Below are 12,126 nucleotides of genomic sequence, written 5' to 3' on the forward strand. Positions count from 1 at the left end.
CTCACGATGATCACATTTTTTCATTAGATTAAATAGTAAATAATATTACATATTTTCAGGTTGATATGAAGAAATAATCTATCGATTCTGATTAGAGCCTATGACGATGCGAAGTTAATTAATATCACCTAACTTTAAGAAACACAGCCTACAAGAAGTTTACATGCAATCTCATCTAACCGCATTATAGTAATAATCAATTAACAAAATACGCTCATTTTTGGATTATATATACCTCTGGTACTTAGGTATTCATTTTAATCTTCTAGATCAGTAGATGAATTTTTTCCAAATAATTTTCGAATGGAACTCACAGATGGCAATGGGGCACCGCACCGAAGCAGTATTACAAAATGTGAAATAAAACTGTAGTACATATTGCTCTATAAATTTAATAGAAATAAATTATTTATGAAAAATTATTGAAGTTTATTTTCCTAAGGAAAAAATAACATTATATTTGTTAACATTAATTTAGAACATTAGAGTTAAAAATATCATGTGTGTGAGAAATTTAACACTTTTTTTTTTTAACTCTGTTATTCTAACTTAAGAATAACATTTTTTAATAAACAATTTTTTTTTTTTATTATACTTTATACTTTTTTGCTATTATATCAATAAGAACTAACGTAAGGAGCAATTCATTTTATACTATAAACACACATGCATATTTTTTGATCTTTTAAACAGTGAATATGTTGAAATACTGCTAACACCTATCTAAATTCTTTATTAACTAACTTTTATAAGCTAGAACAGTTGAAAATATTTTGACAGATATGTATCTATGTTGCCGCCTCGGTTGCCGCTATAAGAACAAATACTTAAAACCAGATTAAATAAATGTTTAAATAATAAAAAAGTACTTTCACTAAAAAATTATCGTTTAAGTAACGAAATTTTACCACAGATATACTTCAAGTCCGCTCGAGTGGCGCGTGTGGGTTATAAAGGCTGGTTGAGGATTTGAACGGCGTTAGACGGTAGTGAGGCCGGTTCGAATCGTAAGGCAAGGTTACTATTTTTTTAATCTTTTTTTTTATTCTTTTACATATTTTACATATTTATGTTTTTACTTATTTAATTAATTGATTTAATACAATTTTTAGCATGTATTTCTTCATTGTCTTTTTAAATTAGTTACAAGCGACATCAAAATTTTCAGCTAAAATGGAAAATAAGTTTACAATAATATAATGTCTGATGTTGTATAGATAATGTGTGAATGGTACATTAAATGATATAGAACCCTTCGAGCGCGAGTCCGACTCGCACTTGGCAATTTTTTTTGTTTACATAATGAAACACGTTCTGAATTTGAATATCGTTCAAAATTTTTTTTTAATAATTTATTTATTGATGAACAATTTATTAATCGCAAAATACATATGACGATTCCTCGGAAGTTTTTCAAAATTTGTACCATATGGAAAACCTAGCTTTACCACTTATCATAGAAAATCTCTATTCCTTCCCTTATCACGGAATAATAAAGGAACGAACCATATGCGACAAAGATAGAAGATTTAGATATGTCGTTACCAACGACCTCTAACCCAATAGACGCAGCATTCCTATACCGATTGTATTGGTCTGTTAGTAAAAAAAAAATAAATGAAATTTTTTTTTTTTTTTTTTTTTAAATAGTTTAAATAATAATTAATAAAAAATTACCTTCCCTCTTAGCAATAATTTCCTGCAACATTCTAGGTGTTGCAGTGGAACGCAGTTGCTTTCGACATACTGTTTCACCAGATGGCACTGTGACATTACCTATTGTAAAATCATTTTCAGCAAAATGATCCGAGCAAACATGGGTAAAGGAAGTTTTAGGAAACTCTATACCCAATCCCAATGACCATGCCACCCTTCTCTCCATGTCAACAGGAACCACTTAAAAAAGTAAACAAGGCAAACTTTATTTGTAGTTAAATAATTCAGTGATAATAAGCCTTAGTAACTAGCAAAACATATAAAGTAAATAGGCTGTACTCTAAAAAAAGATGTTATTGTTGACCATTTAATATTTAAATTTGAAATAGATTAATATTTTGATGCTAAACTAATAAATCTTTAGAGCCCAGGGGGTCGATCCTTGAGTCTGGCAGCAATGCTCCCAGGGAGAGACTCTCCGAAGGAGTAACCAATCGCCTAACCTAACCTAACCCAAACTACACAATTATTTACCGTTTCTTTTTTTCTTCTTGAGCTTTCATTAGTTGGCTGACTCTCGTCAGTTCATAATAATTTATTTTTTCCTAATAAAACTTTCGTAAGAACGCCTTATGGAGAAGTGGAGTTTAGAAGAATGTTATTGTTTACTTACTGATGAAATGATAAATTACATCCTTTAAAATAAGCTTTTTGGCACCAATGCACTTCTTCACCATTATCACCACTTATCTTCAAACAGCACAAAAGAAAACAGTATAAAACCGCGAAACTACGAAAAACCAAAAAACACCAAGAACCGTAAATAATAATGGCGGCCACGTTCCCGTTCTCGTTCTCCGCGATGGCTACGTTGCCAAGTTGCTCAAATTACTTTCAAATTAAAAAAAAAAAAAAAAAAAAAAAATATTTCTTAAAACAAAAGTTATACCTATTATAACATCGTTTTCTTTCGATAATATTTATCGATTTGATAACTATAGGGGTGAAGCCTTTTTTTTTAATAATTCATTATCAAGCATATACATTTTCATATTAAATAATGTCTATAGAAAACATGCTATTTTCTGATTACAACTGACAACATATGTTTTGGTACCTGCCCCCCTTGCCTCCCTAAAATGTTGATGACATTCTGGGGGTAGGAATGCTGCGTCTATTGGGTTAGAGGTCGTTGGTCGTTACTGTCTTTTGTTTTTAACGGATATTTTAAAAGGCGGGTAATTTACCTTTGACTGTCTTTGATTATAACTGTGTGTGATTAGTGATAATAAAATTATTATTAAAATGTCTGGTAATAAGTGCCAATTTTATAATTGTGGGAATTTTCTCGGAAATCAAGGTGTAACATATTTTTTAAGTTTTCCTTGCGTCAAGAGATTCCTAATTTATGTAACAAAGTGGATAGAAAATTGTGGTGAGTTCATTCATATAGAATTTTTTTGCACATTTTGTATGTAAAAAACGGGCGATTACATTAGAAATGGTGATCGATGGCTTTTACCATATACGTATCGATCGAAAAAAAACGGCGTCAGCGATGGCTATGATAATGAAGATCGCTGTCATTTGACATATGTAAAATTAGATATGCTGATAGTAAAGAGCCATAAAAGCTTAAAAAGTCAAAATTTATTTTTTTTTGGATCATACGGTATAAATTTAAGCACTTAAGAAATTGGTCCATCGTTATTTTCTTTATCTATGCAAAGTTTATGATGGATAAATCAAGTAATTAAGTGGATATAAATATATAAAATGATTTTTTTTTTTTTTTTTTTATAATAATTATAAGTAATGCAATTATTGAATACTCATACGATGAAAAAAAACGGCGTGGGAGTGGGCTTGGAAATGAAGCATATATAGATTCAATTGAAAGCATTTTTAATCAAAAATCAAAAACCGTTAATGTTAGGTATACAGGGTGTCCCAAAAAAGTTATACCCCCCCCCCTCCCCACATGGGGGGGGGCTTTTTTATTTTTTATTAAAAAAAAAAAAAAAAAAAAAAAAAATTTATATTTTTGTTTTTTTTGGAGCCCGCGAGGCGGGGGGCGGGGGGTTTTTGTTTTTGTTTTTTCAATTTTTTTTTATAGGAGCGAGAGTCAAGGCGCGGCTAGTTGTAGTTCGTTTTATTCATTTTTTTTTTTTTTTTTTTTTTTTTTTTTTTTTTTTTTTTTTTTATATATTAATTGATTTTGTGATTCTAGGAAAAATAGAAGTGTGTTTTATTAAAGACAGCATGTGCCAATAGAATGCTAAGGATTTTGACAATCTTTCACATTTGTGAAAATGAAGAATAAATTTTAAATTTATACAGCTATCTAATTTGTAATTTATCCTGTATAGCCTGATTTTGTTAACAATAACCATAATCATGTTAAACCCAAATTAAAATGTGACAGGAAAAGTTATAAAGGGTGAGACAGAAACTTATATTGAACATTTATCACTTTGAAAAGCAAGTTACATCTTTATTTTAATGGCAACTAACCCAGTATATTATTTCGTGTTTTCATGGGGAAATTTCACTATATCTAAGTATTATTAAGGTTTGCCTACCTCTCAGACAAAGATTTCTTTCCTAGATACTTTTCTTTTTATAATGATTTTGCGTCATTAGATCTTAATTATCTTGTGTTTAAATTTATCAAAAATTCAAAGGATGTAGTATAAAAATACTGTAATAAAAAATACGTTTAAAACATATATTTAATTATCACAGAATTAAAATTAGATACTAAATGTATAATTAATACAAAAATTTAATCTTAAAAGTAGAATCATATCAATTCTTTCTGATGTAGGATAAGTTTCTATTTTCGGAAAATTCTTAGATTTTTTTTTGTTTTCAACAAGACTGACGACTGACATACAACAAATAAATTTAACTAGTTGCTAAAGTTGAACAAATTTGACAGCTATGTTTGAAGTAACGTCAGACATATTCACAGCCACCCTACGAATTTTATCAATAATAAAGATCTATTCACACTAAATCATAGAAATGAAAATATCTAGGAAAATCTTGTTTGAGGGGTAGGGCCGGCAACCTTATTAGTATTTGGAAGTGACATGAATTTCACATTGGAAATAGTCGAATAATATATCTGGTGATTCAATTAATAAAGGATTTATACAGGGTGGGTATTAAAAGAGTTATACAGGTTATACCAATGTTCATTAATTTTGCCCCACCCTGTATCAACTTTAATTGGGTCAGGTTTAATTTGATTTAAAGTGCAATAGAGTAAATTCCAATTTTAGGTAGTTTTTCTTGAAATTTAAAAATTGTTCTTAAAAATCTTAAGTAAGTCTAAAACTGGTGGCTTGTCAGATATAACACCCTCCGAATTTTGTACTTTTTTATATTCACGATAAAGATACAACGAAATAAGTATTTCAAGCCAAAAAAAGTGTGGATGAATGCCATAATTCTAATGAAAAAATAACATACTAATTATTGCTACAACAGGCTACTTTCTATGCGAAAACTCCTCCAAATTTTGTCGGCGTTGCCAGATTCATTCATTTCTTCTTGAAAGGCTTCAATATAAAAAAAACACGTTGCTTGGTCGGAAGAAACTCGCGTTAACAACAAGATTTTTTAAAATCAAGAAAAGGCGATCGTCTGAACTGCTCCTACCCATAGCTGATAATTTGCCTACGAGATCTGACTATTTATAACTACAAGTTGCACGAAAGTAGTTTTGATTGCGTGGGTGGTGTATATATTCAACTTGTTTTCGCGAGGTTTTAGTCTGAGTACGGTGTATTATTTTGAATATTTTAAATTAAACGAATCTGAATGCTTTCAATGTTTTGATTTTAAAATAATTATAATCTGTTCTTATCGTGACAGCGCTACTGTATAAGGATTTGTTCGTCCGGCGACCGGCACGTAAAATCAAGTGAAAGCAATCAGATTCGTAGTATTAAAAATAAAAAACAAAACAAAAGATTAACACACTCACGGAAAGGTTTGAAAACCAACGCAATAAAAACTCTTTCGGTCTCAACTCTTTTTTTGTATCATGTAACGTACCGAATGATCGAAAAAACGGCGTCAGCCATGGCTATGAAATGAACATCGCGTCATTTTATATGTAAAATTATATGGGGAATGTCATCGATCGTCATTTCCAAGCCAAGCTGGCACGCGCCGGTTTTTTTCCGATCATACGGTATTATGCTTGTATTATGTATCATACAAACAAGAAGTAACTTTGGCAACAATGCTTAGGCAGCTTTCATCCTTAACAACAAATGGTGACAGACGGCTTCGGCGGCAAGTTTGAATCGAAAGAGTAATTGAATCAGAGCAAATATTACAAAAATATTTTTTTTTCGTTTTACTTTATTTTTGACTTATGACTTATTAATGCTTTCTAATGATCTAATTCTGACCTTTAAATTAATAAAAAAATGATATAATCGTCATATTTTACAATATTAAACGCTTATGCATACTTTCTAACCATAACCTAAAAAATGCACTTTTAATTTATTTATTCTTTCAAAACTATAATAATAATAAAAAAAACACAATTTTTTTTTTGCTTAAAATTCTTTATTTAAGTGTATGCTATTCGACTGATATATAAATAAATGCAAAATTCGGAGGGTTTTATATCTGACAAGCACCCTAAAACCTACATTTAGTTATATACTTCTCTAATAAAACACACCTTTTTTTTATTTTTTCTCTAGAATTAAAAATTAGTCTAATAAAAGGGGGTATTCCCGTTACAAAAAAACACAAATTTGATGTGTAACTTTTTTTGGGACACCTGTAGAACTCTCTATATTTTTAAAACGTGCGCAGAATTAACTTACATATATCCTCACAAAATTTCATTTCAATACGAACTGTCGTTCTCTTTGGAGGCTCCGAGTCCGTATAGAGGCGCACACCCTGCTGTTATATTTTTTATATAGTTTGCACTTTTAATAAATTGTTATTAAAACTAACAAGTCCTAACGAGTGTGGAATTTTTGTAGCAGGTGGATTGTGGACATTCATTCTACTCAGAAGAGTGAACATAAGGGATGAAAATTTGTACAAATGTAACATTTGTTAAAATCGGGTTTAGAAGTATGAAATTCTGTTTGTTCTTATGTAACTAATTTAGAGTATATAACAAGCAATTTTTTTTCGTCCACACCTAATTTCACCCCGTTAGAGGGCGAATTTCCAAAAATTGTTCCTGAGTGCTAAATTACGTTACATAAGGAACGTCCGCGCAAAATTTTCATACTCCAAACACCGATTTTTTAATGATTTTTGTACAAATTTTCATCCCTTAATTCTTAAGGGGCGAATGCCTAAAATTCGCTTCTGAGTACTCACCTTCATCACTTGAGGAACCTCTGTGCACATTTTCATACTTCTAGGACAGATTTTTTTCAGAAATTTTTTTTTTTTTTTTTTTCACCCCCTTAGAGGGAAATTATCGAAAAATTGCCTCTCTCATGCTAAATTACCTTATATAAGGAACGTCTGCGAACATTTTATACTTCCTAAACGTTATTTTAACAATTTTTGTACAATATTTTCAATCCCTTTTTTCTTTAACGGGATGAATGCCCAAAATTCGCTTCTGAGTATAACTTTCATCACTTGATGAACCTCTGTGCAAATTTTCATACTTCTAAGACAGATTTCTTTTGTTTTCAGAACGTCACCTCATTTCACCCCTTAGAGGGAAAATTTCCTAAAACTTGCCTCTTAGTGCTAAATTAAGTTACATAAGGAACGTCTACGCAGACATTTTCATAACTTCTAAAACCGCATTTTCGACAATTTTTTATACCAATTTCCATCCCTTATTTCATTAGGGGATGAATGTAAAATTCGTTTCTTGAGTATCACTTTCGTCGCTTTTAATTAACAATTTATCCAAATTTCAACTCCTCGGACTACTTTTTAAAAAATTGCAAATTTCAACCCCCAGTTTCACTACCCTTAGTAGAAGAATTTCCTAAAATGCTTTGTATAATCGAACTGTTAGGTTACGCTACTTCAGGCACTCTGTGCAAAAATTTCGTGATCCCTAGGACATGCTTTTTTTTGTATACAGAAAGTACCCCCATATCACCCTTAACGCGAATTCAAAAATTGCTCTCCTTAGTAGTTCAATTACGTTCAGTCAAGGAAGCACTAGTGAAAATTTTCTATACTCTAAACCAGATTTAACAATATTTTATGCAGCTTTTAATCCATAATTTCAACCCCTTAGTGGTCGAATTTTCAAAAAACTCCCTTCTTAGTGATCATTTACATCACTTAAGGACACTATGTGCCAAATTTTAATTATTACTCACCTAATAGATAACCCTTTACCTTCATTTTCAGCTAAATGAATATTAAAGAGAAAATAATAAAAATAAAATCTAATTTAAATTTTCCATGGCTATAAATAAGCATATATATTCACTCTAGAAATTCTGACTTTCAAACATCCACTGCGATTAGTATTTTCATATCCAATTGTATAGTATTAAAGTCCGAATATACATTATCCCTGGGTTTGACCGGGAATTTGCTTATAAATATGAACAACCGGCTACGTCTCTTCACATCGCGTGGCCGTGGTGTGGCTCGAAATTCGTTTCAGTTTTATAAAAAATTTATTAGATTTGGCTATAGGCGCCCTCTGTGTCATTAATAGGGAACTGTCTCATCGAAAACATGCTGTTCCGTAAGCAATGGCCATCTGGATTATGTGTTATCTGTGATTAAACTTTAAAATACATGAAAACTTTTAGGTGTCGTTTTTCGTACCGGTGAGTGAATATTAATGTATTTGGTGTTCAGTACATCTTTGTATTGTGGAAATATTTATTATTATTAATGCTATAGTAGAGTCAATTAGATTTTATGAGGAGACTTTTGGGCTATTTCATTTTCATAGCTTTTCAGATTTATTGTAGTCTTCCCCTAGAAAATGCAAGACCTTGTCGTTGGTGGGGAAGCTCCTGGTCAGGTGCTGTGAAGAATCCCCCCTAGCGCTTGGCTTGGTCTAACAAGCATCTCACTCATTGGCTTGTCCCTGGCTGTAGTGTCGTGGCCAGGGTCAAGACTGGACACCAGGGAATTGCACCGGACGCCGGACGGAGCTACTCCTGTCCGTCATACCAGGCACCCTCTACTGACTGTGGTCATGTCTCGCGGGTAGAGGGTGTGGGGGGTCTTGGCTTAATCGCCTGGACCAAGAGGAGACAACCTCTCCAAAAACCTATATCCTACCATGGCGGGACCAGGTCAAAGGGATGGGTGGCTAGATAGAGGACTAGACATTACTGGCCTCAACCTTGGGGTATCAGGGGGCACCCCATTGTATTTACTCCTTACTTCTGAATGCGGGGCTCTGTAGAAGTGGACCGACTATCCCTAGCGCCTCGTGGGAACACTATGAGATCTAGTATTAAAAACACCACCGGTCAAGCTGTGGGGAAGCGCCCTAGCGATACTGGGAACAGTACAAATAAAAGTTCCAAGGGACCAAATCCAAAGGAAACTACAAGAGGGGCAGCTGACACTGGCTTGGGATCATCCTTCACAAGTGGCACACAAGCTACCACCTTCTCCAGCAAGGATCGGGAGCCTACCTCTAGACCTACTCTAGACACTACTAGAGGAGGGTCATGGTCAAGTCCTCACAATAGGAATTGACCTCAAATCTAAGGAGGCAATAGAGAAAGAGGGACATATCCTCTATTATAGATACGGGACAACACCGGTATCAGGTCTAAGAAGAGACCAAGTTAAAGAGGTGGAGAAAATGGAGACAGATCCTCCAGCCTCCACCTCACGGTTTCCTCAGCCGGAGGCAAGCTCCTCGACTGTGAAGAACGGCACGGAGGGCCGAACTCCAACTGTGGAAGGGTGTGTACCCTCGGAGGAAGAATTGTAGTCAGAGGAGGATGGGAAATACCCTGTCCCCTTCACAACAGGGGTATGATGGGTTATAGACTCTGTGATGAGTCAAGGAAGGGGGGCACACAATAGATCTTTAAGGTCGCAGTGATTAACCCCACCTCTTACTCATTCTACATTCTACATCTTCTGAACTCTAGAGTACATTTTCCACTAGTCTCAGTTACCAGTAAATTAGATTATTATAACTATTTTTATATCAGTTTACGCCTTTTATGTTTTTGCGATATCAAGTATATTATCTCAGTTTAACAAAAATTAAAAAAGAAAATATGATTCCAAAATAATAACATAATAAAAACTAAAACTATAATGCTTGTCTGACAATCTAAATTATAGACCTATTACTGTTTGTATATTTTGTGTATCTTAAACGAACCATAGAATTAATGAGATAAAATACGTCCAAAGAAGCTTATTTCAACAAGAACAATACTACGATTCTGTAGTGTTATTTGTCTGAGGGAAGACATCTCTCATGTTTCGAAAAGGTAACTAAAGCCAAGCTAATTGGCCATGGCTTAGGAAGGGGTCCCTTTTCTATTATTACATGTGAGGTATCGTCAACGACAAACAAAATCCGAAATCGTCTTCACATTGAGAAAAGAACGTTAGAAGAACAATAGTTGTAGAATATGGAGAGGGGCACGTACTAGGTTATTAAGAGGCTTTTTTGTCCCGTCTCGAGGAGATATAATATATATGGCGTTACGAGCTAACGGAATGCGAATGTCGGGGTTTGATATTTGTCTGTTTTGAAAATGTTCACTGATGATATGTCGTTGAACTTCATTGTTTTCTTTATCTGAAAAACTATTATTTTTATTTAATTGTATTTATTTTTTTGAATACAGTTAGGGTCTGAATCTCGGTCTGAATTGAATAAATTATTTATTTTTTGTTTTAAGCTTTAATTTGTTATTTTGCAGTAATTGTGTTAAAGAGTCAAATTTCACTCTTTATTCAGGGCAGATATACAGGGTGTCACAAAATAGTGTATCCTACTTTGGTGCGTGATTCTACAGATAAAAATAAAACAAAAAGTTCCTATGAACATATGCATTAAAATGCTTCCCGAAGAAATTACAGCTCTGGAAAGGTTAAGTAAAAATAATATTAGTAAAGTCCCCAGAGACTTTTACCTCGGATTTCAATTACTGTCAATGTATTAATGTGAAACCTTCTGTATTGTGTTTTATAGGTAAATTCTAAAATGTTTACGCATTTTTTTTCGTTGCTTTTATTTTTTTATGTTAGTAATTTTAGTAAATTCTTAGTTATTTCCTTCCTAATTTTTTGAGTTCTTTAATTTTTTTTTTCTAAGTAAATTTATTGAAATAAATGAATCTAATGCATAAGCTATACCTACTCTGCTTATATTGTAATCATTGAAATTTTGATTGAAATCGAAGTATACAGAGTGGCGCGTCATATACGACACGGTTTTTGCAAAGAGAACAAAAGTTTGTATTAAAGTAAAGTTTTGTGAGCTTATGTAAATCAATTTAAAGCATTTTCTAAAATGATATAGAGTTCTACACGGCGTCCCCAAAAAAGTTACAAATCAATGTTTTTTGTAATGGAAGACCCTGTATATTAATTATTATTTTCGGATTAGTAAAAAAATAAAGGCGAGTGTCATTAGAAAAGTATATGACTAAAATGTATAGTTTTTGAAATACATTCACTAGCTCGAAAAATGGGCACCTTAAAACTTTGATGTACTTTAAAGTTTAATATATTTTGTCCTAGTGGGCCGATTTTCATGATTTTTTAAGCAGTATGTAGCCAAATTATTTGACTTTTTAGTATATCTTTTTAAATTAAAAATGAAACTCCCATCTGTTAATTATACGAGGGAAAACGAGATGTTGATATTATGGTGAAAGTTTGAAACACCCCGTGGAATATATTAAAACAGCAAGAAATTTAAAAATCATTTTATCATCTAGGTACATCCTTTCTCGATAGTTTGTTTTTTGGTTCACCTCATTAGCTTTAAATTTGTTGGAGATATTCGCGTTTGAAGAAGACACTAACATGTTTCCGTAATTTTTACATTAAGACCATGCCTTTGCTTTTGGTCCTAGTCAACAGATCTAGTAAGTTCTGGTCCCGAAGCAAGCCTTCTTGACATAAAATTTGTTTCATTTAGTCTTCTTCTTATAGTCCGTTAGTTAATATGTACGTTTCTTAGGTGCAATTCATTATAAATTTGAAAAGCTGGCAAACGGCGGTTTCTTAGCGATACATTTACAATAAGTCGATCGTCTCGATTAGAAGTTCTCATACGAAGGTTCCTGGACGTTTAGATGGGCGTCTTCATGGACGCGGTCATAAATCAAAAACCACTCAGTATACTCGATTGAATTAAGGTATTTTTGGAACCGGGATTTTATAGCAAATTCACTGAACTACACAAATATAAAGAATTTCGCTTGAAAAACTAAAACTTAAGTGTAAACATATATTTGACCTACTCTGTATATCTATAAAAATATTTTGGAAATG

This window comes from Sitophilus oryzae, unplaced genomic scaffold (assembly GCF_002938485.1).
Source record: "Sitophilus oryzae breed Bouriz unplaced genomic scaffold, Soryzae_2.0 scaffold_1521_pilon_pilon, whole genome shotgun sequence".
Taxonomy (NCBI): Eukaryota; Metazoa; Arthropoda; class Insecta; order Coleoptera; family Curculionidae; genus Sitophilus; species Sitophilus oryzae.